Source organism: Mytilus galloprovincialis, chromosome 10, assembly GCF_965363235.1.
Source record: "Mytilus galloprovincialis chromosome 10, xbMytGall1.hap1.1, whole genome shotgun sequence".
Taxonomy (NCBI): domain Eukaryota; kingdom Metazoa; phylum Mollusca; class Bivalvia; order Mytilida; family Mytilidae; genus Mytilus; species Mytilus galloprovincialis.
This window is the reverse complement of record NC_134847.1, coordinates 25,634,172-25,659,927: the sequence shown is the minus strand read 5'-3', so window position 1 is coordinate 25,659,927 and position 25,756 is coordinate 25,634,172. Positions and strand designations below refer to the sequence as shown.

The window sequence follows — 25,756 nt, the reverse complement described above, 5'->3', positions numbered from 1 at the left end:
TGCTTCATGCAAATATAAACAATTGTAACCAGTATTTTGTGATGCATTCATCTTTTCGTGAAATAGGAGTTTGTGGCTTATGGTTAAATTACATGTATATTTCTTTTTTGTCGAAAGAATTTAAAAGTTGAAAGTTTAAAAGATGATATTCATGTATAGAATTCATGTTATTTTAAACTTTTGACAAAAATGTATTGAAAATATAAGTTTTTACAAAAAGAACCCCAAGATATCAAACTGCCGCATCAAATTTCCGTCCGATTAAAATTAAAACTGATTGAAATTTTACATCGGTATATTTTGATGTTGTCAAAATTCACACCTGTGATGAGCGATAGCACAGGTGTTTGAAAACTTAATGAAATATACCAAGCTGAATTTGGTTTTTATAATGTTTAAAGTGTGTCAAAATTTTTATTTGAAAAATTGTGTTGGTGATATAAGAATGCGTCAATTTATTTAAGCTTTAAATTTACAGGTATTTGTATTAACTTTGTAAATTTCTTTTTTTTTAGAACAAAATTGTTTCTTCAACAGCCAAAATATACGAGACCAGCCTCCCCTTAATGATTATTTTCAACAAAATAGCTCATGTAAGTTTCCTAAAAAATACTAAAGCAAAAAAATTCCTACTGATACACCAATTGTTAAAATACTTATGTGAAAATTTATTAAAGAAATTTATTGCACACAACCAAAAGATTTACAATAACACAGCTTTTCTTATAGAGGAGAAATAACGATCAAATTTATCAAAGTAAATTCAAATAATCTATTGTATGAAGCTGATAAAATGAATATTAATTAAATACATTTGACAGCATGTTAGCTCATTAATAAGCACAAATCTATTTTCCACTATCAATTAAGGAAATCTCTTACCTCTAAACAGCATTGTTTTCTTGTCGGTAGAATCGTGACTTATTCGGCTTCACGGTTGTACCACGACTTGTCTAAGTATTGGGGAAGCACTGATAAAGTTCCCTTATGAATAAAACAACTGGATAAGTTAGAATAGAACGTTTGAAATTTCTCTGTCTTCAGCACGTTTTCTTCCTGATATCAAATTTCAGTAAGATTGATATATACACTTTCGTCTTGACGTGCTTTATTCCACCAAAACCCCTCTTTACAGCTCTTAGCAAATTCGTGTCAAAAAGTCGAATTCAAAGTATCCTTGATTAAGCACGCGCCGCTTGTATTTAAATGTTTCAACTTTCACTCGTAGTCACATTCGAAATTACAACAGAGAATGAGGAATTACAGGCTATTCCGGATCTTAGGAACTGTGTCTTAACGTCCCAAATAAAACTGAATTTAGTGGTTTTAGGATTTTAATATTCTATGGCAACTGTGAAAAGGTGCGTCGTTCATTAAGTTCGTTTTGTTTTAAATCACGGATTTACGAGCAAAGTTTGATATTTATGTGAGCCAAATTTTATCGAAATGGATACTAATTTTAACAACAGTTTTTACAAATTGGTCATAATTTTAAAACAGTGGGATCGGTCACACCTTCTAATTGGCTTAAGAAAGTTTACGACAAATGAAATGGATCTAACTAACCGAACACCCATCAATCAAATTATATGATATCGTTGTTATCTGTGTTTTCATTGGACGATAGGAGTTTAACATTGACATAGGGTCGTCTTTAATTCTTTAAAGGTATTTACGCTTCAATTTTCATATGGATATTTTTAAACTGATTAAAATATGATTTCGTTTTCCTTTTTGTTTATTTTCTTTTACATAGACTGTCGTACGTTTTAATTTGGTATATAATGAAAACTCAAATGATATAGCTGATTGAGAAATTGAGTCAAAAATAATAGTTGCAATGAATAATATGCTTTTGTTTTTAACGATCATTAAGATACGGTCATGATGACTTTTCAAAAGACCATTAACACCTATATATGATTTTAACAAATGAATGTTTTATAATTTTAAATAAACGTTTTGACCGAAATGATAGAGAGAAGGACATCGTCATAATTTGCATGCTTTGGGAAGGCGTAACTGCATAATTGTACTACGGGAAACTTTTTGTTCTCATTTTCAATTGTCTTGATATTTTATAGTCCAATCTTTGTGAAATTTGTTTTATTTTGAAATTTTATTAAGCTGTAATTTATACCTGTATATCTTTTGTCGATAAAATAAAAGGGGTCATCCTTATAAGAGGGTTTTATCTTCAAAATTCCAAGTAAATTTTACGGAAATAGCACAATTAGACAAATAATTGTATTAAAATTGTATTATATGGCTCTGGTATCATGATTCCCTTTTTCAAACTTTTTTTTATTTCATTTTCCTGTTAAACTAAATGAAAAAAATAGGATATTTTGATACAGAATTTTTCTACCTCAATTATCATCTTCTTCTTAAAAAAAATAAGAAACTGATTTAAATTCGTTCTTTTTTTCTAACGCTATTTAGAATCATCGTTTCTGAAATATGACAATTATGGCAATACATGCATGCTGTAGCAAACATTATTATTTTTCTCGCAGCAGACAACAAACCGCATTTACCATTATCGGCATGAAATACGCATCTTGGCGGGAAACTGAATAATGATCATTTAGAAAATCATTAAGTTAACTCCGACTTCATTAATCTTTAATAATTATTAAATAAATACTAGAATTTATCCAGTTGATTTGTAAATTTCATCCCTCATTAGCAAACAAGAAACCAAATTCATATGGACATGTAGCGAGCCTTCACACTTTGAAGGACTGTATCAACTATGGAAGGCCGTTGTGTGCTTCATTAGTTCGTAACAATGCTCAGCCATGTTCATTTGAATTGGAAGGTTGTTGATTTTATTCCATTGCCGGTAGTAGCACACTCCAAATGAAGTATTACCCTAATGTTGTCCCTGCGTGAGACTACTGGTCTTCAGGGTATTTCGTTTCTTGTAATATTAATTTTTGACAATTTGAAAGTAAATTTAACGACGATTATTTACTAATAACAATGTATCATGTCTCAGCAGATGGTTTCCTTTCTTTACAAATTCGTAAAAACATCTTTCTCCCTTCAAGAGTGTTATTTAACGGAGATAATTTTTTAGCCATGACATAACAGATTAATTTGAAAAAACAAGACATTTTGGTTGTCTTGTCAACAAAACCTGGAAGTGAAATTAACATTTGTAAACAGACCTATTTCGATTAGGAATTGTTCAAACTAGAAGTCTATCTTTCCAGACGGTAGTTGAGGTTAGACATCCTTTCATACTCAAAGTGTTTGCTTTTCTGCTTTTAAAATCTGTCAAGATGTCGCATTGTAGAATTTGGAAAAAAATGTTAACGAGACTGTCATTTTGTCTTGTTTAGGATCAACAATGTGTGCCATTTTTAATTTTAACATAATGTAAATGGTAAGTTCAAGATTTGAATAATAGTATTTTTTTAAGGAACGGTTTTCATTGCTCAAAAAAATCTTCATATTCCTGTCAAATTAGCATAAGCATAATGATTTTTATTGAAGTACATAAATTCGCTTTTTACGACACTGATTTTTCTGTTATTTTGATTATATTTTTCTTCTATATTCGCCACAAAATGTACAAAACAATAAAAACAATTTTATCTGAAAAAAAGATTTCAGCAATTAACAAACAGCTTTGGTGTTTAATTTAAATAAATGTAATGTATTATTCAGTTATGATATTTGCATAAATTATCAATAATACATAGGTTATCTTTCCAATTCAAAGAGTTATATAAGAAATTGTATCAATTTTGAAAGTTCAACATGAATAATGTGACATTATTATTTCTTATTCATTTATTAATTATTTTAATTTGAAAGAAACCCCAAGTACAGTATATAGTATTTGTATTCGTTTTTATTATTATTTGCTTCATTTTTCTTATTGTTTCTTGTTGGGAATTCAGAATAAACAAAAAATAAATTTATACAATTTTCTTATTTTTGTAAAAAGAAAGTTTATTCGAAATCATATGCATATGGTCAGTGTAACGCAATGTATGGGTTTAGTACACTGACTTCTATAAATTCTTAAATCGTTATATTGGATTAACACCTTTATTTACCACACTTTTAAATAGGTAGAAAAAAAAAAATTTTACAAACCACGACTAAACTTTTGGGTGTGGTATGTAACTGAATTTAAATAAATACCATATTTTTTAACAATGCTTTAAAAATAACATGAACATCATATACATCTAATTAAATAAACATTCTTATTTGTGTAACGGTACAAAGTGGAAAAAGTGCAATTACCTTTGATACGTAGACATCAAAGGTTTTGAGTATAAAATGTGAAAATTGAATTGATAAGGACATTAAGGTCTGATTACTTATGCAGGTTTACTTAAGGGATTATATTTATTGGCCATGAAAATAATTCAATTATTCTTATCATTAGGCGAAAATTAAATCTTTGACCAAGTACACACATGTTAGGTCTTCACTTGGAGAGACGTCACTTCGGACAGTTTCTTTGTTAAACAACGGACTTTTTCCTATATTGGAATTTGATTTATTGTTGTTTTAAACATGGATATTGGACGAAGAGAGAGGGTAGTCTTAAATTCCTTTTTAGAAAGAGTTCAAGATGGGTTATTCATTTCTTTGGAAATTTACAAGATCTTCGTATATCCGTAACACGGAGCCTTGGTCACACCGAACAGCAAGATATAAAGGGCCGCAAAAATTACCAGTGTAAAAGTATTCATGCAATTTTCAATTTTTTTTTATAAGTCTAACATTTTTCTTAAAATATTTTCTAAGTCTAACATTTTTCTTAAAAAAATATTTTCTAAGTCTGACATTTTTCTTAAAATATTTTTCAATTGATGCCAAAGTATATGATTTGAAGGTTCTTCTGATTGTTTTTTTAATCATTTTTTACTATGCACCGTAACGTGGCTATGCCATTCCTTTTGATTTCCAGCCATATTTGCGATCAAGAGAACTAGGTTGATAGTGTGTGGCGACTCTTGCCAATATAGCTAGTTAAAGGTTTCAGGACCAGGATAATTTGTAAATTTGGGTATGCTTTTGCTAGAATACATATGTATTTTAAAAGGTGATTAATTTTATATAATTCGAAGAAATAGCGATAACCCAAAACATGCATTGCTTTGTTTGCATCAGTATGATCTGCTGTGCGTCACACAAGTTTACCAGCGTGCCCTTGCTGATATATCAGTTTTTAGTTTGAATATACGTCTATATACTTGGAGGAGTCACTTGTTAATGGTAGCTGTAGTAATACTGCCCGGAAATTCATTTGTTTATTTCATCTGTGGTTTAACTGTGCGGAAGTCATTTGTTGATACTGGGTGTGGTATTACGATCCTGTAAGTCACTTTTTGATGGATGGCGTACTATTACTGTCCGGGTAGTCACTTGTTGATGGTTGGCGTAATATAACAACTAGTACCCTGGGAGTTACTTAATGGTGGTTGACGTAGAGTATTACTGTCTGAAAGATACTTGTCAATGGTTGGCGTAGAGTATTACTGTCTGAAAGATACTTGTTCATGGTTTGCGTAGTATTACTGTCAGGAAAGTCACTTGTTCATGTCATTTCGGGTATTTTTATGTGGGAAGGCAATTGTTGATGGTTAGTGTTGTATTACTGTCAGGTGAGTCATTTGTTGATAATATATGTAGTATTACTGTCTGGAGAGACATGCACTTGTATGATGCCTTGTCCAATGTTTTCTTTAAATCTTGTTCATCCCTTTCATGAGTAACAATAACGATGATCGATTTTTCTTATGATTTTTCAGTCACTTGTACTGACGTTATGATTGCATTCTAAAATTCATCTATTTTCCTGTGTAGTGCTCAAGGATATTTACCTCAGATCTGGTTCTAAAAAAGAGAAACTTAAAAGTGAATAAAATCTCATAACTCAATGAGAAATCGACGCACTCATCCTCCATTGTCTTCTGTTATGCACTCATCCTCCATTGTCTCCTGTTATGCACTCATCCTCCGTTGTCTTCTCTTACGCACTCATCCTCCGTCCTGTACATCTAGAATCAGTTAACAATATTCTTTAAGAACATACGACACCAGCGTGTTATTTACAATAAAGACTAGTCTGGTGTCTTAAGATGTAAGATCTCGAAAATATGTCTTTCGTGAGTTGTGACACAGACCTCATAACTTGCAGTTCAGATCATCATAGCCCTTTGAGGGGATTTTGTAGGAGCATTCTTCCGCTAAAAGTAGTTCTAAATGGCTAAATGAACAAAAGCATAAAGGAACAAATCACCTCCCATAATGATCAGAAAAATGAACTAAGCTTGTTTTAATTGCAGCTTATTTGCAAAATATGCAATGGTAACATCTCTCGTTATGTATGCATTCACAGCCGGTTGTGAAATCGAAAACTACGCATTAAAACAAATATCTATCACAAATAATTTAAATCACTCTCGGAAAGGTGTTATATTTTCAACTATAGATGAACAATAGAACATGTTGCATTGGACAGACACGTCCAATCTAATGGAATAAAAATAATAAAGAAAAAAGAAAAAGAAAACTTATAGAAACTTTTATAAAGTTGTGCCAACAAAAGTTACGTTTTCAGTTACCAATTATTATATAATTGAACATCTACGTATAATGTTAAACTTGGTAAAAGCTAGCACAAAAAGTAATAATTACATATGTATGTACTCTGTATATATATGAAGGACATACAATGTTGTAATAAGAAAGTTAATCTTCTGATAAGAGTTGTAACATTGTCTTACAACATTATATAAATCGTTTTGATATTTCTTATCTCGATTCTGAACGACCATTTAACTTTATCTTCATTTGTAATACAAAACTTTGTCACGCTTCACAGGGAAAATGTCAAAGTTTTCTTTCTTCCTAGCTGTATTAAAGAGAAAAAACAATAGAGTTGCGCGTTTGCATGAGCTGCACTATATAATTATAGCTTTTGTATGAGGTCGATACGAGGTTATATCGACATAAATGATTCATATTGACTGAAGACGAAGTCAGAGGTCGATATGCTTCTTTATGTCAATATAACATCGCACTGACTTCCACCAAAGGCAACAGTTGTTATGTAATAAATCAACAACTATTGTATAAATAATGTAAAATTTCTAGAACAGATATTTCTAAAACCTTTTTTTATCATCAGTGTTGTCGGGCAAATAAAGTAAATAAATGCCAAACTGTTTACAAAACTTGAACTTATTGAAATACCTAGGAGTTTTCATCCCGATATATATAATCCTAGCTGTTTTCGGAATTTAATTCTCAACGCTCTACAATTTTTTACTTTTTGTTGGACTCTTTTTATTCTAGCGTCACTGATGAGTCCTTTATAGACAAAATGCACGTCTGGCGTACAACAATTTATCTTGGTACCTATGATGAGGGTTTTTTTCTCCATATCTCCTGGGTCAATACTCTTAATGGCACTTAAATTGAGGAACTTGAAGGTAATACATAAACAAATTATCAAAGTGCAGTGATATTAGGCATGCTTCGAATTTTAACAAATGACTAATCTTAACCGGTCAGACCATAAACTAAAGATGTAAAATAATTAAACCGCATACAGTATGTGAAAATGACGCAGCTTCAAAATGAGCCATTGTGCATCTAAGTAACGTAAAGGCGAACGAATTGAGGATGAGGCTACCATTATACGGCCTACACGAAATGAATTTTGCATCATTACCCATATATGATATGCCAATTTTTTATTTCCTCTACCGATTTTCATATTTAGTATCTGTATTTGGTTAATTTGCATTGGTTTGATATATATTAGTCAACAAACAACATATATTGAAGTTTTTAACGTCCTTGCATGGTCGGTATTCAACAAAAGAAACGATACGAGACAATTTATCTTACCTTCATTACCTTTCTAGGAATATTATTGGTTAAAAACAACCACGTGGAGACCATGTATATTCCATAGTAGGGGCTTAATAGTGGTGTTACGTCACTTTATGAAAACAACACGGTATTGACGAAAAACCTTAAAAGTTTAAACGGACGATGCAATTGATTATAAACGATTGAAATAAATTAATTTAACACATTTTAAGTCAATGTCCTATAGCCATTCTTCCCCCATGCCAAATTTTCCGGGGGGAAATACTGGATCGATCCAATATCCCCCCCCCCCCGGGAAAATTGGCATGATTTCAATTTTCCCTCTCAGCGTTATGGGGGGAAAACCAGGACCAGGTGTGAGAAGCTTTTTCCACCTTGTAATATAACGTCGGAGACGTCAGCTAGAAAATAAAAAAAGTGGTAACTTTTTTGTATTAGTTTAGAGTTACAAAAGCTTATTATACATTTGATATGTATTCATAGATATATACATGTTATATTATGCACGTGAAGCACATGCATGCTGATGTGGAAATTACATCATTACTCTTTCGTGAACCCTTGGTATCATTGATTAACAATAATTGAGAAGAAGTCCGATACGGATGAAACTTCATCTAACCAGCACGGGAGACGTAAAAGAACAGGAACTACCACCATTAGTTTGAGCTGTACAAGATCTACAAAAGAAATCAAACCTGCCCTTAAGATGCACAGTGTCGACCAACATCCAGCACTTATTATACAAATAAGACGTGGTTGTAAGTTATAAAAGCCCACTTACGGCAAGCAACCGAATGAGAAACCCTCATATAATCGACTATAAAATGCCCCGACTTTAAAAAAATGAAAAAAAATCAAACGGTCTAATTTGTAACAAAATAATTTACAAAACACAAACCATGACCAACATGAACCAACCACTGTACTACATGTTTCTGGCTTTGGATTGGCACATAAGGTGTGTGGCGGCCTTGAGTTTTCAACCTTCCTCCAACCCAAGCCGGGACAGCACACCTCAAGAAAAAACTGTACAAATCAGTTGCAATTGACTTCACCAAAATGTTGGTACGGTGCACAATAATCACTTAAATAAAAAAACAGTAGACACGAAGCACCGAAATAAAAGAAAAAAGTATTCGCTGTTTATACTGAAAGGTATTTAAAAGCCACAGAAAAAAGTAAACAGACTGGTGAATATGTAGACAGACTTGCGGACATATAGACAGACTCTTTGCTTGAGTTAAGCTAATTCCAATTGATATTTTATAGTGTGTCTTTCTATGTTGTGATTTTATACTACTGTTTCAGAAAAGGGAACAAGTGTGGTACCATTAACACGTTTCACCCGCTGCAATTGTTTGCATCTATATCAAGATATAGTCAAGAATCCAATACAGTGGTTGTCGTCTGTTTATGTGGTTTATAAATAAGTTTTTCTCGTTTCTCGTTTTTATATAGATTAGACTGTTGGTTTTCCAGTTTAAATGGTTTTACACTAGTAATTTTTGGGGCCCTTTATACCTTGCTGTTCGGTGTGAGCTAAGGCTCCGTGTTAAAGGCCGTACCCTGACCTATAATGGTTTTTACTTTTATAAATTGTTACTTGGATGAAGAGTTGTCTCATTGGCACTCATTCCACATAGAGAGTGGCATCAGGGACAAGCTATTATATGTATACATATTTTCAAATTTCCGCGGGGGAAGAATGACAATGATCCAAAATTTCCCCGGGGGAAGCATTGGCTCATGCCAGTCTTTCTGGCAAAACTGAAAAACTGGCATGGGAGAAGAATGGCTATATAATACTAACAAGTTGTTATTGTTGGCATTTGTTTTTGTAGACTAATGGAAGTAGGTTCTTAATGCTAACGGTATTGAAGAGTTGATCACTTTTATAGGCCACTATAGTCTAAATATCGCATGTTAAATTAACTTAAAGGTAGTCGGAAAGGTAATTTCGTTACATAGTTTAACTAATAGTATTTTCCATGCACACTGTATCAAGGTAAATAATTGCCCAATCTGCCTAATATTTACACAGTGTTATTTTTGTTATTTCAAAAATCGTATTTTCACCGAAAAATTCAAAAATCGATATTAGAACATAAAACTTTAGCATGATCTGTTTAAAATTTTGAATGCCTTGGCAGGTATTTCAGTACTTAATTCTTGTCTTCGAAATTAAGTGCCGACTTTTTTCATCATTTTCCGCAAAATAAATTTGACCCATGTGTTCTATAACTCAGTATTTTCTAACTTTCCAATTTGGTCGGATTCTTTTAATCACATGCATTTGAAGTTTTTCTTATCTTTTATATTTTATGATAGATTGGAGTTAAAACATGTGTATCGTTTCGTTAGTTGACTAGTATATATTCATTAATGATGGATAACATCGTGGAGGATATTCTTTATACACATTCAATGTTTTTATTTTTTATTTTTTTTTATTTTGTACTTACCTATCGTCTTTCAGGGTAATGATTTGTTCTTGCCTTTTTTGTGTGTTTTCTAATTATAACGTCGTATTACCACTTTTGTAGATTAAAAGTATGACATTTGTGTAGTTTGAGACCCGGGAGCGTATTTCTAATCTTAGAGGATGATTCGGAATTTGTGCAGATTTTAATTACTGACGTAGTGTTAAATTAAGAGGATGTATACATTTTTTTGGCTGCCTCGATCCAGTGCATCTACATTGAATTGGTAAGATTATTTTTATACTATTGTATACATCAACAACGCGATCGTATACTAGTAACCCTAAATAATCTCGTATTCAAAATTCTTTAACTTTTTAAAAGAAAGCACTTGAAAACAAGGTTTCAACTCAATGAAATTCATCGTAGTAAATTCTAAAAGTGAAAGCAAACAGGTGTTGAAAATGTGTTTATCTTAATGCAATATTGTTAAGATAAAATTGTTCAGTTTAAGTCTTGGATTTACATAGCGATAAATGGATATGAAAAGATCAAATTCAATTGGACTATAGGATGTCATATCAAAATCCTGTCTTTCTGCAAATTAATCTTAAGAGAAGCCGTATTTTTCTTTTATTATCGAAAGGAAATATTATGTTTATTTTCATTTTAATAAACATTTGTGAATTGATTTTGTTATAATTTTATTTTGAAGCGTGGAGTACCTACTTGAGACCAATTCATTGAAGGGGTTATAAACACCGAGAGCACTCGAAAGTTTTTTCAATAAGATGCCGGTGGCATAAATATGGTTTTAAAATGTCAGGGAGCTTGAACGGTGCGACGTTTTAATAGAAACCTAAAAAAAAAAATATGGGGACTTTTATAATTTTGAGCAAGAGGTATATTGTTTTAGTTATGTAATATTGAAATTTCTCTTCCGCGTCAACAATTCAAGATTAATATTAAAACATACATAAGTATTAACACCTGGAAAGGTCAAGAACATTCGGTTATACTTTTTCTCTCCCACAATTTCGATGTATTTATGATTTAATTTGAGGTAAAATAAAAATACAGGATTTTATTTCGCAACAAACATTCAACTGTACAATAGCATTGTGTCAACCAAATTTCTTCGATAAATATACTAACATGTGCAGATAAAAGAATATAAAACCATCCAAAAAACAACAAACAAAACACAACAAACAGAAAATAATAAATAAAGAACAAACAAACAAACAGTAAACCAAATTTGGAAAAAGACACTTGTTTTTACATAACTTGATTTCTTACTATTTCATATCAATTTGCTATGAATTTTGATAATTTTGGTATTTCCAAATATATATTGAGCAGGTAACAGAGAGGTTTTTTTCTTTTATTTATTGTTAACGGCAATTGGTGACTGGGTTAATATAGGTATATGTAGGTGAACATCTCTCCTATGGCAGTTGAACACATGTTGATAATTAGTCCGTTTGGGTAAGTGGGATGTATAAGTACGTAGGTACGTCTGGGATGTTAAATGCTACCCCATTTTGGGAGAGACCGACGTTATAGGCACGTTTAAGAACCCTTGCACACATCAACTAGCGTGCTATAAGCGGTCTGCTTACATGCTATTTAGATCTCTATCCAAGAACCCTCTTTTTCATGCGGAAGTTAAGAATTATTACCTTCATACCTAATCACCTTCTACATGTATGCATAGCATACCGATACAATATATTTGTATGTTGTCATCTTTGTAAACAGCGATCTATTTACCAGTCATTTATTATTGAAAATATTATATTAAGGGGGTAATATGCAAATATAATTATCAATAATTAAACCAACACTAGTGTAATTTCATCGCTATTATATATCTTTGAATTTTTATACATACCAAGGAAATTTTACTCCAGGAAAAGATCACCGTAGCTTTATCTGGCAAAAACTATCGGATTTTTTTATGAATGCTCTTCAAATTTTTACTTTATTTTAAGTATTTTAATAGTTTTTCTTATTCGAGCGTGACTGATGAGTCTTTGTGGAAGAAATGCTCGTTTGTCGTACACAATTTTAATCCTGAAAAATATAAAGTTTATCTATGTTATTCTGTACATTCGATAAATATAAAAAGTAAAATGACTAAAATCACAATACTACTGAAATTCAAAAAGGAAAGTCCTTTATCAATTGGCAAAATCAAAAGCTCAAACATATCAAACGAATGGATAACAACTGTCATATTCCTTACTTTCTGCAGGCATGTTCATATATAGAAAATGGTGGATTAAACCTGGTTTTAAAGCTAGCTAAACCTCTCACTTGTATGACAGTTGCAAAACAAAACTAACATATTTAATTGGTAGAAATGTTAAAAATAGGGGTACAGCAGTCAGCACTGTGTTATAATCTTAATACCTATAAAAATAAACAAATATTTTTAACAAAGAAGCACAGAATGGCTTTTAAGAATACACACATTTACCATAGTACAATAACACAATGATGGGATGTTTAAGTACAAAGCCACGTCATATATTTGTATCAAAGAAACACAAAAGGCATATAGACGTAGCACATTAGCACAAATGACAGACAAGAATACGAGAATTATCATAAAACAATAACACAATGACGGGATGTACAAGTATCGAACCACGTCAAATGGATATCAATAAAAACAGACTAAACAGTACAAGTTATATTCATAAAGATAAATAAAAGAATAGTATTACACTTTATTAAGATGATAATATCAGATTATTACATGGCATTTTTCATTTTCATATCGCATGTATTATCAGCCCTAGGTTCAACATCAGCCCAAGAGCCGCATGGCTTCATATCGCATGTATTATCAGCCCTAGGTTCAATATCAGCCCCAGAACCGCATAGCTCGAGGGCTGATATTGACCAAGGGCTGATAATACATGCGATATGAAAAATGACATGTTATGATATTTTTATCCTATGCTTCAACATTAGAGAAAAATAACAGATTCATATATTGATCCTTTTACGTGGTTCCCGAAAAGAAGTTCAAAGACTGAAAAGTTCACGGACGTCGGACCCCAAATTTGATGCATTTGATATAAAATCTTTCTATCATATGCCTCAACAGAGAAAAACACATTTTAATATGGACGAATCGACAAAAAAAAATATTCAACAATATACATAATGAACATTGTTTGGAAAAGTCAACTTTTATTTTAAAGAAGCTTTCTAAATTATGTTTGAAACTTTTAAAAAATGCATTTATTTACTAATTTTTTTATTATTATTTTATTTTCATTTTTTTTTTATTATTGTACACAATATACTTTCCAGTATCCAAATAATTGTTTAGTACACCACTTTGTAATGTTTTTCACTGAAAACGTAGCATTGATGTGTATTTTCTGGAATTGGCCGAGTATCACCGGAATGCCATGCGATACGTTACGGAAAGGCATGTGATAACAATCGAAGCAAGTGATAAACTTTTCATATCAGCCCGCTAAGCACCCATTCGAAAAATATGGAATATACGTTAATTTAATGCTATTATCTTGCGGTAAAAATCATGTGTTATTTAGTCTAAGTATATGATAAACAACGGTAGTACCCAGACTGTATACTTCAAGACCATCGTGTAATATTTGTGAAGTTGATATTGAATATTTATTAACAAGGTCTTGGTACCTTCCAATGATCTTTTGTTTTAGAAAAATGACGAGACGTTCTTTGACATAGCCCTGGTTCAAACAATTTCTGCTTAGACAATGGTGACGTTTAACAAAGTCTGAGTAGGAGCTGCAAGCTCTTGAATACCGAACAAGTTGGGAAATATATATCCCAAATGCAGGTGAAGTTGGTATATTGGTACTAAGGTATGGAAAATTGATAATTTAAAAATTAAATCGTCGCGTTTGTCATATATTCTGGGATTGAGATGACCGTGTATTTCAAATTCAAGATATAGGTATAAAAATGAGGCGGAGGAAGCCTTAATGAGAGAGAAAATAATAGTATGTGTAAGATTAAAACTAAATTTAAACATCTAAAGGTACTCATTTAAACAGGAAGTACTACATTTTTATACATAGCATTCTATGATACTTCAGATAAAGTAGCACACACTTTTTGTAAATCTACTTGATTCCACAGTGACATATATGATTTTTGTTTTACTTTTTATAGCTCAATTGACAGTAAACAAGTCAGCTATATACCAGCAAAGGTTATGATGTGTAGAGTTGTTTCCATTTAAACAGGTGCAATAATGTTTACTTTATTCAATTTTAAATTTATGACTTTTCACTTTTTTTTGTATTTTCATAAGCCTTTTGTTAGCTTGTCGATCTCTGGAACTCTGAAGTGACTCCAATACTTTAATAAGGCGTTTGAATGACATTAACAGAATATACTGTTACCAAGAGCAAGTATTTAAACAATAATTTACACCGGTATTAAATTATGGTATTTTTGAACTTACTCGATTGGCTTTTATTGTTGTTAAATATTTATAGTTATTCTCCAAACCCCAGAATCAACTTGACAAACTCGTCAAATCTTTGTAGGAATAATTAATATATTTTCCATTTGTTATGCGGTACATAATACATTCGAAACAGAGTATGCATATGCTATGCATCAATTCTAACAGAGTAAGTATCAACCTTAACATTTGCATATTACTACCAATATGAAAAATGCACGGAAGATAAGCATGAGTCTATTTTTTCCCAATAGTTTTTACATTTTATTCCTATATTGTGCTGTCACTCCACAGTCCAAGGTTTTTATATATCTCGAAAACATGTTTAATCTCGCAAAATTATGTTTGGACCTATTTAATATCGCCAAGTTATAAGAGTGGTTTTGATGGTTGCTGTCGGTCATATACTAGTATGTTTTTTGTAATTTCGGATGCATTTTCTACATTTTGTCATGGACGGGCTTTTTCGGAGCTTACTATTTGGTAAATGTTTTGTTAATTTTTGAAGGTCGTAGGGTATAGTTGCTTACATGTACAATTTGGTTTCTGGTAAATAACTGCTGCATAGGAGTTTCAAAATTTCAAACGTTCGAAGCAACGAGAAAAAGCCATATTCTTCAAATTTAATTTTGAGGTACATGCCTCCGCCTTAATTGGTTCTTAAATCCTAGGAATTATTGGATGTAATTTACAGATAAAACTGCATTGAGAAAGTAGTGCATTTAAGACACATTAACGAATTAAGAGTTTTCCCCCTTTAAACAAAGTCTATTGTACAAGCAATTCACAAATCCTGGCATTGTTGTACCTTTCAAATATGTTGTCAAATTACCATTCAAATTCAAACACTATATGTATGCTTATCGCAATAGTTAAGTGTCAAATTGTTAAATTCGGTTGCAATTTTTTTTTTCTAAAGTGGAATTCCGTGATATGAAATTAGTTATCAAAGGTACCAGGATTATTATTTAATACACCAGACGCGTATTTTTCTACATAAGACTCATCAGTGACGCTCATATCAAAATATTTATAAAGCCAAACAAGTACAAAGTTGAAAAGCATTGAGGACCCAAAATTTCAAAAAGTTGTACCAAATACGGCTAATTACGACAGTCGTTCATCAAACTGAATTTTGCATGACCTATCAATGGACCAACAACAATATTTGTGAAATGCAAGTCCCTCACTTGTGATACTAGTAGTATTCAACACAAATACAATGCTCACACGCAAGAACAAGTCTACACATTTAGTCTACACTGTCTTTAAAATTATAACAATACTCTATAAATTTGATGTGTTCAAAGTACTTTTTCTGGACCGCCTTTCATAAGTCAAGAAAGCTCATACCCCCATAAATTAAAAGTCAAGGATGTAACATACCAAATTAATGATGAATTATATTATAAAACATAAATCCAAAACCTTAATTTCTTAATAATAGCAACCATTTAAGGTTAGGGTTAACCGAGTACCGATACAATGACTGCTGAGCTGAATATAATCTCGAACACACACAGTTCAACATGCAGCAGTGTCAACAACGAATAGTAGTTTACTTATGTTCTAATCTCGTAAATCCATTTGTAAGACACATGTCAAGGTAACATTAATAAAAAACGAAAGAAATGACACTTCAAAGGGAGAAAGCTCGAGTGTGTCGACTGAACATGTAAGTACGTAAGTAAGTATCAATAGTTTATTATAGTGACATGTGTATAACTGTATTGCAATGCATTTTTTCTTAAACAAAAAAAACAAAAAAAAAGAAGAACACCCGTCCCAGTGGACTTATATGTCACTTTAATGGAGCAAACAAATGCGTTTTGTAAAAGCTTTGCATAATTATTTTGCTGATTGTCTAGGAAAATATAAAACCAACTGAAATAAGTTCAAATAACTATTCACATTTACGTAGATTAAAAAAATATCGTTAATCCAGTATGTTTGAGTAAAGTTCCCTTTTCAGTTCTGTATAGTATTCACATTCAGTTAGGAAATGGAATTCATCTTCGACATTTTTATTGTTACATAATCGGCACTGTCGCTCGTGTATCTGTTCACCAACGTAACGGCCTGTTTCCCCACGCATCTCCTGCTCTGCATGCTATAAAATGATAATAGAACTTACTAAAAGTCTTCAGTGTTGAAGTCAATAGCATAATTTGCCTGAATAACATAGCTAATACATACACTAACCCCCCCCCCCAAAAAAAAAAAAAACAAACCCAAAAAACAAACAAACAAAAAAAAAACCCACAAAAACACAAAGACGAGCACATACACGAACACAAAAAATACTTAAACATACAGACTTCTAAAATAGACAAATGTCTTTGCAAAATTTTGATCTACAAATGTCTTTGAGTTGAAGTTTCAGTATATATGTTTTTTTCAGTACCATTCCTTGTTATTTATTGATACGAACAGAACAAAGAGTAGCGAATGAATCGTTATGGAAGAGCCATCATCAATCAGCAGAAAAAAAACTTGCTCATCGAGTTATTTTGATGACTTTGCATGTAGAATTTGTCGTTCAAATGACAACTACTGTGGATTCATTTATTTCGTGGGTACCAATTTTCATATTTTTTTGGCATATTTGTGGATATTTTATTTCGTGATTTTGCCTTAGTCTTTATAAAACCGTTATGGATCATTTATTATTTGATTATTATTTAATTTATGGTTAAACTGTACCCACGAAATTCACTGAAATTAGTATCGAACAACGAATAATAATGAAAAGTAAAATCACAAAAAAATACTACTACTTAACTCTGAAAAAAATTCAAAACGGAAAGCCCCGAATCAAAAGCTCAAACATACCAAACGAATGGATAATAACTGTCATATTCCTAACTAAGTACAGGCATTTTCTTATGCAGAAAATGGTGGATTGAACCTGGTTTCATAGCTAGCTAAACCTCTCATATGTACGACAGTCGCATCAAATTCCATTATATTGACAACGATGTGTGAACAAAACAAAGACATAATAGCTAAAATTGTCATAGTAGAACAGCAGTCAACATTGTGGTATAATCTTAATCACTATAAAACGAACAAATATATAACAAAGAAGCATAAAAAAAAGCATACAGACAAAGCACACAAGCAAACTGAAAGACAAGAATACAAAAATTATCATAGAACAGTAACACAATGACAGGATGTTTTAGTACAGAGCCATGTAAAAAAAGAGGGGCGAAACATACCACAGTGACAGTCAAACTCATTGATCGAAAAAAAAAAAAAAAAAAAAAAAAACACCTGACAACGCTATGACTAATAAAAAAAACATACAAGTTATGGTAAACAAGACACATGACAGAAAACTAAAGACAAATGGATATCATCAAAAACAGACTAAAAAGTAAAAGTAATATTCATAAAGACAAACAAAAGATCATTGTACAGTGTAACACGTTATTCAGATGATATACAACGCCAATACCCATAATCTATACTTCAAGACCATTGCGTATTATTTGCAATAGTTGATACGGAATATTTATCAATCAGGTCTTGAAACCTTCCGATAAAGACCGACATACCCCCGGTTCATCAACTTCCTGCTCAGACACTGGTGACGTTTTAGAAAGTCTGAACAGGAGCTGCTATCCATTGAATACCGAAAAAATGGGGGAAATGGATATCCGATATGAAGGTGAAGTTGGTGTAAAGCCAGTTTGGGGAAAGTTGATATTTTCAAAATAAAATCGTCGTATTTGTCATAAATTCTGGTACAGAATTCACAGTGCTACAGTTTGTCAATAAAATCATTGTGTATTTTGTTTCTGAAAAGAAGGGAATCAAAATTCACGGTTAATCAAATTTTATCGTACCAGTTTTTCTAAAAAAAATATATGTTGAAGACACCAGTTACCGTTTCAACAGTTTGTAAAATTTTCGAGCCAAGTATAGCATTTTATTATTAGTTCATATTCGATGATTAGGTTATGTCAATGAAATAGCTTTAGGTTTGTTAAATTTTTGTGTGTGTTAAACCTTGCAAAATGTTTGATTCACAATAATTTCTAGCCATTGAAAATAATTTGTTGCCGAAACTTGCGTCTTTCGAATAATATTAAATGCTTCGTATACTTGAACCACTCGATCGATGCCTCACCTGTCAAACATATCTTCCAGTGGCATAACTAGCACTATAGTTAGCGCCTTTACGGCAGCATGCCATATCATTAATGCGATAATGTTTTGAAAGTATAATGTTTTAAGCAGATCATTTAAACCACTAAGTTGTTTTTTTTAACTCTAAGCACAGATGGTTAGGCCTTGACGAAGGTAACGTATGCGTACTTAATAATAATTTCTTTATCTTTTAATACATTTTTATAGTAACCTTTGCTTAACAATGCAAGATTAATTGGCATTGATTAAGTATGATAAGTAAATAAAATATATTGGAAAGATAAAAGCCTTAATTAAAAGCGTTCAGAAGGGGTAAAAAAAAACCAGCAGGTGGTATATGTCCTTTTTAGTATTTATTTTAGTTTAGTATAGTTTATCAAAAAGATGGTACCAATTTTAACACGAACCGCATTACACGTAATTCCAGAATATAATAATGTTTGGCGAAATAAATGTTATATTTCTGGACGACGCAATGTACATGTACCAATGTCCAGAAAATTCTATTGTAAATTAGAATATGTTTTAATAGGCAGCAGTAGTTCACCGATGGTCATAAAGGTCATCGGTTACCCTTCCGCAGCACCTGCTCTCATCCCCAGTTTGTGTTGGGGTTCGTGTTGCTTAGTCCTTAGTATTTTATGTTGTGTATTGTGTTCTATTATTTGTCTGTTCTTTTTCTTTTTTAGCCATTGCGTTTTCAGTTTATTTCCGATTTATGAGTTTGGCTGTCTTTCTGGTATCTTTCGCCCCTCTTTCAAATTAGTAGTCCAATTGAACTTTACAAATCGAAGAGGGGACCACTTTAGAAAATAGAATAACATCAACTGGAGACAAAAACTGTGTTTTGAAATGATGAGCACCTCTTGGTATGTTTACATCACCGAACATGAAAAGTCATATTATTTATTTTTGAATAGTTTCTGAGAACGTAAACCTGTCAATGATAAAGCTATGAAAAGTCAAGAGAGAATATTTTCCCGCCAAAATTTCAATGGCTAATATCTCGACAACAGACACATATTTTTTTTGCTCTTTTGATTCCTTTATCAATCCCCTATCAATATGAAATAGTGTTTTGAAAAGTTATTTATTTTTGAAACTGAGAAGCGAACTCCCTTAAGGGAAAAAGTGACGATAGAGTGCGCCATAGAATGAAATTCAAAACAGTGTAGCTGTGGCCATTGATTGACACATTAAAATCATCCATTGACTGGGACAATTTAGGTGAACGTTTGTATGTAACGACCAATGCTCACTATGTACTTTTTAAAGACACTTAAACTATGGGGTCACCAAAGGTTCTCAACACCTAAATAAAGTAATTCGAAAAATTAATCAGAAATAACACGATATTTTGATTTATATCAATTATATAAATCAAAACAAAAAGGTTATTCCTGATTAATTTTTCGAATTATTTTATAATTAAAGGCGTTAAGAAACCTTTGGTGACCCCACAGTTTAAATATCTATCGTAGGTACGTCGTGAACAGTGGTCGTTACAGACAAACGTTCACGTAAATTGTCCCAGTCAATGGATGATTTTAATGTGTCAATCAATGGCCACAGCTACACTGTTTTGAATTTCATTCTAATTAGTAGATCATCTGCTGTCTGAATATCTTAACAAATATTTGTCGTAATCAGTATTGTGTGTTAAAACCAAAACAAAACCCCGTCCCAAAAATAACTAGAGGCTCTCAAGAGCCTGTATCGCTCACCTGACTCTACTTGGGTTTGTGAAATCATATAAAAAAAGATAAAATTTGGTACAAAGTAACAACACTTGGCCACCACCTCATTAGGAAAGGAACATTTATGCTATGTTTGATTTCATTCACTTTTGTATGCATTTCCCATAGGTTCCTATGTTAAACAAAGTCACCCCACTGGCGGCCATCTTGGATGTTGGATCGGCTACAAAGTAACAACACTTGGTCAGCACCTCATAAGGAACATTCATACTATGTTTGGTTTCATTCCATTCAGTGGTTCTTTAAAAGAAGTCATTTGTATGCATTTCCCATAGGGTCCTATGTTAAACTAAGTCCCCAGCTGGCGGCCATATTAAATGATAGATCGGCTACAAAGTTACAACACTTGGTCAGCACCTCATAAGGAACATTCATGCTATGTTTGGTTTCATTCCATTCAGTGGTTCTCTAAAAGAAGTCATTTGTATGAATTTCCCATAGGGTCCTATGTTAAACTAAGTCCCCCACTGATGACCATCTTGGATGACGGATCAGCTACAAAATAACAACACTTGGTCAACTCCTCATAAGGAACATTCATGCTATGTTTGGTTTTATTCCATTCAGTGATTCTCTAAAAGAAGTCATTTGTATGCATTTCCCATAGGGTCCCATGTTAAACTAAGTCCCCCGCTGGCGGCCATCTTAGATGAATGATCGGCTACAATGTAGCAACACTTGGTCAACACCTCATAAGGAACATTCATACTATGTTTGGTTTCATTCCATTCAGTGGTTCTCTAAAAGAAGTCATTCGTATGCATTTCCCATAGGGTCCTATGTTAAACTGAGTCCCCCCTGGCGGCCATATTAGATGATGGATCGGCTGCAAAGTTACAACACTTGGTCATCACCTCATAAGGAACATTCATACTATGTTTGGTTTCATTCCAATCAGTGGTTCTCTAAAAGAAGTCATTTGTATGAATTTCCCATAGGGTCCTATGTTAAACTAAGTCCCCCACTGGCGGACATCGTGGATGATGGATCGGCTACAAAGTAACAACACTTGGTCAGCTCCTCATAAGGAACATTCATGCTATGTTTGGTTTCATTCCATTCAGTGGTTCTCTAAAAGAAGTCATTTGTATGCATTTCCCATAGGGTCCTATGTTAAACTAAGTCCCCCGCTGGCGGCCATCTTGGATGATGGATCGGCTACCCAGTTACAACACTTGGTCATCACCTCATAAGGAACATTCATACTATGTTTTGTTTCATTCCATTCAGTGGTTCTCTAAAAGAAGTCATTTGTATGCATTTCCCATAAGGTCCTATGTTAAATTTAGTCCCCCGCTGGCGGCCATCTTGGATGACGGATTGGCTACAAAGTAACAACACTTGGTCAGCTCCTCATTAGGAACATTCATACTATGTTTGGTTCCATTCCATTCAGTGGTTCTCTAGAAGAAGTTCAAAATGTAAAATGTTAACGACGACGACGACGGACGCCAAGTGATGAGGAAAGCTCACTTGGCTCTTCAGGCCAGGTGAGCTAAAAAGGCTGATTAGTAGGTACACAAAACCAGAAATATTGTTGAATCTACGACATAAGTAAAATATATCCCGAGAATTCAGAAAACTGAGAAACTGTAACCATCAACCAGCTTCTTCCATTAAATGGAATAAATATGAGTGCATTATCTTTATCTGTAAGCGCAATCGCCATCATGCGAACGTAATCTAGCAAATAGAAATAACGCATTGTAAGTTTGATGCGTCCTAAGACGATATTCGCAATATTATCAACTGGAACACATGAAGAGCATATAAAGGGATTAAAGCTACACAAAATGTTTAAGGTGCCAAAAGTAAAACCGAAATAACCGTGTTTGTCCTACATAGATCATAGGTTAAACTTCATCTTCAACAAATTCAAGGAAAAGATCATCTCCTTTTTATATGAGTGAACCCAATTGACCGGATTTGTTATAACAGAAGCAACACGACGGGTGCCACATGTGGAATTGGATCTGCTTACCCTTCTGGAGCACCTGAGATCACTCCTAGTTTTTGGTGGGGTTCGTGTTGCTTATTCTGCAGTTTTCTATGTTGTGTCATGTGTTCTATTGTTTGTCTTTTTCATTTTTAGCCAGGCTTGTCAGTTTATTTTCGATTTATGAGTTTGACTGTCCCTCTTGTATCTTTCGTCCCTCTTTTACAAGCATATAAAAGATGAATACAAGTTATTACTGAAAAGAGAAGCACTGGTTCAAAGGGTTTCTGCAATATATCTAAACCTAATTTCAAGGTTAATGATATATTGGTCTTACTTACATTTTGTTTTGGATACATGTTGTTTTGCATTTAGAACAAGAGAAATTCAGCTATCATATAAGAATACCTATTTAGATTCCCAATGTCGGTTGGAACTAAAAATTCACCCAACTTGACAAATATGTTGCACCAAAGAGTCTGATCATAGAAATTATTTACTCTTAATTGATGAATTTTTTATACCATATGAGTAAATATCTTATAATGTGATTCTTACATCCTTATTCTGCCCCAGTTCATAAAATTGATATAAAACAATACGTCATTTACAATAGATTATATAAAGTCAACACAATATTTAACTGTAATGACATTTCAACAACATGTCTGAGTTTTTATTGCTAAATCGCTTGACTTTTGATTGCAATAACAGGCAATTATCATTCGATTACTTGCTGAATTGCTGTGCTGTATAACTCAGTGACTATGAAGTAGAATCGGACCAACTTTCCCAATAGACGGATATCATTTCACACTATTTTTAAATATATCAAGCAGTTGAACTAGAGTATGATTTCTTCTGAACTGATATCATTTTGAACTACAATATTTAATATTTCAATAGAGAGTAAACTGACGTCTACATTATAGAATTTTTTGTTGTCAAATTTTCAAAGTCACATTAAATGAATTAATTACTTGCTCTGTACTCATCCCGCTATTGTTTTATTGTGCTATGGTAATTTTTGTACTCTTGTCTTTACATTTGTGTGTATGTGCTTTATCTATATAGAGTTTTATTTTATTTTGCTGACCTATTTGTTTGTTCTCATAGTGATTAAGATTATCACATATTATCGCACCACGATTAAATTATCACGTTGGTTTAACATCGTCACGTTGTTACCCACTATAGATCCGTAGGGAGTTAGTAAATTTCATAGGGTGTTCTTAACGCCACGTCTACTGTTAATGATGACGTCATCTATTAATGAGGTTGTGATTCAATTTTTTATTTTTTCAACAAAACGCAGCAGAAACAGTTTTTACGGACCATAGAGGGTGAATACAATCCATAAGTGATTTGGCCTTTGGCATCGCCCCCTATGAATTTTATTTACCCTCGATGGATCCGTATACGTAGGGGGTAATAATGAACCATATAACTTATGATGTTGACTGTTGTACCCCTATTTTTCATATTATGTCACACATTGTTGTCAATAAGAATCTGGGTTTATTTTATGCGTCTGTCATACAAGTGGGAAGTTTATATTAAGTCTTAAAACTAGGTTTAATCCACCATTTACTACATAAGGAAATGTCATTACCAAGTCAGGAATATGACAGTTGTTTCCAATCGTTTGATGGGATTGAGCTGTTAATTAAGTGGATTTCCATTTTTGAATTTTCATAGTAGTTCGGTATTTTTGATCATTTAATTCTGCAACTAACCACCTGCCAAAGCCTATGATATAAAATGCAGGTGATGGTACTATATTGTCACAATAGTATATAAGTACCGACAAAACGGTAAGTTATCGCTGTGGTTTTTATTCACAATTTGGATTTTTTTTTACCATTATCGTTCATTTCTAGATGTATTTGAAGGTCTGAAATGACTGAACTGTATCGTTTGTGATATTCGTCTAATTTCAGGGGAAAATAATGATACTGACATAAGAACTCAATTATGAAAAAGTAAAAAAATCATCGATATATCGAAACTGTCAGTTCAATTATATTCATATTCATATTCAAATATTTCATTTATCAAATCCTGCATGAATGCCCACTTCCTTAATAAATGAACATATTGGCGATACGTGGAACACATTAACCATGTTTACATCCAACATAAACATGGGTTGTTCATTGAAAAAAACTAAAAAACTTAACACTTGTGCTGTTTATGAAATAAATCTAGTATCTTGATGTGTCAGTTTTAAAGAACTTGTAATGAAAATGTTGTTTTTTGCGTAATAAGGTTTGTTTGTTCATAGACAAAAATGATTCTCTTTTATAAGTTTGTCATTCTGATAAGTAAAATAAATGTATTCTGTTCTGAAAAATAAATATATATAATTGTTTAATTTTTAAAAAGATTTTGAATGCCAATGTTTTATGTAAAGCCCAATTGGCTATGACAAGATGAGTTGTAAATTGATGTTTTATACTGAATCATGCGCTTCATCGTCGTACTTTTTCTATGAGCATCACTAAAGAGTTTTTGGTAGACGAAACACGCGTCTGGCGTACACAATTGTTAACCTTGTAACTATGATGATATTACTTGATATGTATTTAGAATACTCATCTGATTATTTACTCCATCACTTGAACAATTGTGTATTGTGAACTGATAAAGTAAGCAAAATATTGTGAAGATGTTTAGTTGAACATTAAGAGGATCCATCAGTATAACATTTTGTGTGAGTTGAATGAACAAGCCTATCGAGGAGGTTTTTGTATGAACTTTAATTATTCATTTACATTACATGTGGCAGTTAAATTTACGTTTCAGTGCCCAAGTGCCTTTCGCCATTGAAGCTAATTTTATCGCTGAACATAGATGTCGTCATTTGAAAGGAATGTGAACACGTGTGCACTAAGGCGCCGCTGTGTCTACCGATAGCAGACGATACGGTGACACAGGTACGGGGATATCCTAGGTAGTTTATCCGTACCTGCTCTATTTTATTTTGACATTAATCAAAATTTACAATTACAAAGTCCCGCCATTACCAAGGTGGTTGCCAGGAGCAGGGGAAGTGATTTTTCATATTGTGCAGGTGTTGATATGATACCTTAATGTTTATATAGGTGTCTTGTTCGAATGAGAGTAAGAAGTTATC

The 25,756-nt window shown here is 32.5% G+C and overlaps 1 protein-coding gene across 1 annotated transcript in view; it reads right to left on the bottom strand.

Annotated features, from left to right (window-relative positions):
- Positions 1-1,514, bottom strand: part of LOC143047256 (single-minded homolog 1-like) — a 38,998-nt gene extending 37,484 nt beyond the window's left edge. Inside the window, exon 1 of the mRNA XM_076220278.1 lies at positions 883-1,514. The gene's annotated coding sequence lies outside the window, so the exon portion shown is untranslated. The remainder of the gene's footprint in view (positions 1-882) is intronic.
- Positions 1,515-25,756: the final 24,242 nt, after the last annotated feature.